General features: G+C 37.2%; 1 pseudogene; it reads left to right on the forward strand.

Moving 5' to 3' along the window:
* Nucleotides 1–1889: 1889 nt before the first annotated feature.
* LOC101721115 (putative G protein-coupled receptor 160) lies at nucleotides 1890–2904 on the forward strand (annotated as a pseudogene).
* The last annotated feature ends 1583 nt before the right edge of the window (nucleotides 2905–4487 follow it).

Raw genomic sequence — 4487 nt, forward strand, 5'->3', positions numbered from 1 at the left:
ACAATTTTGTGTTATTATAAATAATTCAGTTATGTTGAGGTAGTTTAATAGTAATAAAGAACACAGATGGTGGAACCAGATGCTAAATATAAACATGAACTCTGTAATTTACTATCTCTATAACATTGATCAAGTTAACATCTTTGGGTCTCAGTTCCCTCAGGTATGAGGCAGGGAGGATGGCAATGATAACAATAGTAATAATAACTACCTCTTAGGGTTGTTGTGAGGATTAAATGAACTGAAACATATGATGTACTTGTAAAGTTCCCAGCACATAGTAAGAATTCTAAGTGCTAGTAACTATTATTTTCACCAGGATTAACTTGTAATTAACAGAAAACTAGCCACCTGCTATTTACCTAATAAGAAACCTGTCGCACCAGGTGTGGTTCATAGCTCAGAGATGTCATGAAAGTTATAGACTCTTCATATCCTTCTGTTTTGCACCTCTCAATGTATTGGCAACATCTTCCTTCATAGTCAAAAAATGGCTGCCTCAATTCTAGATTCTTCAGACAAGAAAGTCCCAAACAGGAAGGTAAGTGGATGAGGGCAGAAATAAAAAGGTGAGGAAGGAGGGAAGCTTTATCCTGATGGATATTTATTACTGCAGAAGGAAGATATTTATCCCAAATAGTTACCAAAATAGCTATCTTGTTATGGCTTGTTGGTTAGAAATAAAGTTATATGGCCATTTCTATGCCAATCACTGGAAATGAAGAATAGAAACAATATGATTATTTAGAACAATCATAAATCATTTTCTGGGACTGAAACTTTGGTTACTTGATCAAAACCAGATTTCTATTACCTAAGAAAACAAGAAAACAGCCACTGTGTGAGCAAACACACTATCAACAAGCATTGTTACCTATCATTTGTTCAGCTAAGAAAACTGGAGAAACTGCTAAAAGAACAAAGGGCATTGCTTGCCTTTGAGGTCCTGTTTACTTAGTATCTTTAAACTGAAGCTGCTTCTGCCAGGCTCTGCCACGTAACTAAACTCTGGCCTGTGAAGTCTGCTTCCTTATCTACTCACTCTGAGTAGCTTCACTCTTTCTCCAAAATATCTTTGATCTTCCTTTTCAGGTCACATTCCTTAATTTTGTCTCAAAATTTTCTATTCTCTATATCCTACTCTGCTTTCAACAGTTATAATTGGAGAATTGCACAAAGGAGCTTGTAATCCAAAATTCTCCATGTTTAGAATCTTTGAACACTCCCAGATACCCAGAGGCAGATCCCATTTGTCTTTTTCATTCTCTACTGAAAACTTACTGTGAACCAGGCACTTGCACAAATTTTCTATTAATTTTCACCAAAATGATTCTATGAGATATAAGAATGAAAGTAAGATTAAGGCAGATTAAGTCATTTGTGCAAGCATCAGCTAAAAATAGGAAAACAATTACTCTGTACTTGGCAAGCAGCATGAGTCAAAGCACTGTCCTAAGTGCTACATGTGAATTAATTTCTTTAATTCTCTTAACCACCCGGCAAAGTGAGCATTCACTTACAACAAACACCTTCCAAGTACTCCTCACCTGCCATTTTGTAGGTAAGAAATCTGCAGTTTCAAAAGCTAAGTACAGGGCAGTCACCTGGGGCCGGTGGTGCAGGTGCCTCGCGGTGACCTTGCGGCGGGCCGGGTTGGGTCCCTGCGCGGGACGAGGGGCGCGAGCTCCGGCCGGTGATTTCTGCTGGCGGACTCCGAAGGAAGGTGCGGCCCGAAGCCATGAAATGCAAGGAACCAACAGTGACATAATTGAAGGCAGCAAAATCAAAATAAAATAGGATCATTGGTTAGGAAGACTCTGGAGAGGAAAATAAAGTGAAGCAGTGTTTTATCATGTATTTTCCAGCAGGTCTTCTTGAAATTTAAAAATATGACATCTTCTTTTTCAGACAGCTGCTCTTTTCAGAACCAGTTACCTCAAACGAATCAGCCTCTAGATGCTACTCTTCTGTTGTTCTTGATCATACTTGGGAAAAAAAATACTAAATATCCTCACACTAGAAATGAGAAGAAAAAACAGCTATCAAAATTTTATGGAATGTTTTTGTGTTTCATTAGCATTTGCTGATTTTTTATTTTTGGTAAACATTTCCATTACATCCTACTTCAGGGATTTTGTACTTTTAGGTATTAGGTTTACTGAATACCATATCTGTCTCTTTGTGCAAATTATTTCCTTTACTTATGGCTTTTTGCATTATCCAGTCTTCTTAATATCTTGTATAGATTATTGCCTGAATTTCTCTAAACTCACCAAGCTATCATGTAAATGTCAGAAGGCATTTTGTTTCTTTGCAGTAATTTTGATTTGGATTTCAGTCCTTGCTTATGTTTTGGGAGAACCAGGTATCTACCAAAGCCTGAAGGCACAGAATATTTCTTACCAATGTCCTGTCTACGTCAGCATTCAGAGTTACTGCCTGTCACTTTCCATGATGATAATTTTATTTATGGCTTTTATAACCTCTTGGTCAGAAGTTACTACCTTGGTACAGGCTATTCAAATAACTTCCTATGTGAACGAGCCTATCTTGTATTTTCCTTCTTCATCCCTCCCTAGTTACATTGTAAACTCTAAAAGAATACTCTTGCCCAAGCTCATTGTCTGTTTTCTTGGTACCTGGTTACAATTTGTACTGCTTCAGGTATTCATTCTTTTACTTAGAGTACAGATTCCTGCATATATTGAGTTGAACATTCCCCGGTTGTACTTTGTCAATAGTTTTCTCATTGCCACCATTTGTTGGTTTAATTGTCACAAGCTTTATTTAAGAAATACCTCATTACCCATAGATCCATTTGTCAACGGGAAATGCTGCTTCATTCCACTTACAATGCATAATTCTGGACAAATTGAAAAGCCTATATCAATAATAATTTGTTAATATGTTACCAGCTTAAAACTAAACCAGTTACAATAAAATCATAATCTTAGAAACAGGAAAAAAAAAACAAAACTAAGTACAGCCCAGGATTTAGCTCAGTGGTTCCAGCGCCTGCCTCACAAGCGCAAGGTCCTGAGTTCCATCCCCAGTACCAAAAAAAAAAAAAGCTAAGTACTTCAAGTTCACTGAGCTAGAAACTAACAGGAATTACTTAAAGCTGGGTCCAGCAAATTCCAAAAGCTTTGTGTTGAAGCCTCACCTACCCCTATACTGCAGGAATTTGAACTCAAGCCTCCTAACTCCTGAGCCTATTCCATAATCCCTGTTTCAGAGGTTGAACTTGTTTTGTTAAGTGTTCTCCAAATAGTTCATGGTTGACATGACTGAACAAAATAAAGCTGGGAATTAGTGAGAAAATATTTAGCAAATTAGCAAGTCCTTTTCTTCCTTTTCAGAGTGGAGAAGCAAAGACAGCAGATTTCTAGAGGGCTTAAAGAAAAAAGGCTCTTTTGAAAGATAGGTTATCAATATTTACCACATTTTTGCTCCTGTGAAATCACAAATTAAATATTGAAACTACAATTAAGCAAAACCATGCAGTTACCCATTTTACTCAGGCTAAATTTTGTTATTTGTTTTGTGTTTTAGAAATACCATGGTGAAGGGCTTTGCTATAAAGCATTAAAACCTTAGTCTTTCTCATCTCCAGATTAGAGCTTGCCAGGAAACAGATTTAAAATTGGTAACTACTGAGACCGCACTGAAGGGAACGTTTTTCTATCCTGCTTATCTCTCTCATGTAGTTTTTTTCTTGTAGCCTCCCACTCAGAAATCAACTAGGGTCTATTTGTAGAAATCTGCAGCTCCAAGGATCTTTCCTTGCCTGTTTTTGGCACAGAAAAATGGATGTGGAAGTGGCAGGTCTGGAGAGTCATTTCTTTCATTGGTTCATTCTTTTTTGTTTGCTTTTGTTTCTTATTCCTTTGAACCTAGATCTTAAACATGCCATTGGTCACAATAAGACAAAATCCTTTGCCCAGATACATTTCTCTTGCTGCAAGGTGTGAGGTCCCTGAAAATGAAATTAGCTATCTGAGCTAAATTATACCTCCAAAGGGCTGATCCACTGTGGGAAACACATGTTTGCTCATTGACACAATATATAAACAATCCACCAAGCCAAAATGAAATGGGTATGATAGTCCCAGGGATCAAGGTGTTTAAGACGGATCAAAGACTGTGTAAAATAAATGATTAAGTAAAACAATATAACAATTTTTATAGTTTTCTTTCATTGGGGACAGAAAACAACAAAACCCCATAGTATCATTTGTAAAGTTCATGTGTATGGGACAGAAATTATGACATACATTATTATGGCCTTTCTTGTCAGTGTATATACTGAAATCTTCCTAACTCCAGGCCCCAACTTTCTCTCTGTGAGACAAGTTTTGGATGGACTAGAGAATTGTCTATAAGGTTCCTGCTGGGTCAAAATGAAACTTGCTCCTTTACCCAGCTTGCCATGCTCTTTACAGATCCATCTGCTAAGGTACTATTTTCATCGCTTTGTTTTGCAATTA

This window comes from Heterocephalus glaber, unplaced genomic scaffold, assembly GCF_053883595.1.
Source record: "Heterocephalus glaber isolate CG9 unplaced genomic scaffold, H.glaber_assembly_v1.0 deba00001538, whole genome shotgun sequence".
Lineage (NCBI taxonomy): Eukaryota > Metazoa > Chordata > Mammalia > Rodentia > Bathyergidae > Heterocephalus > Heterocephalus glaber.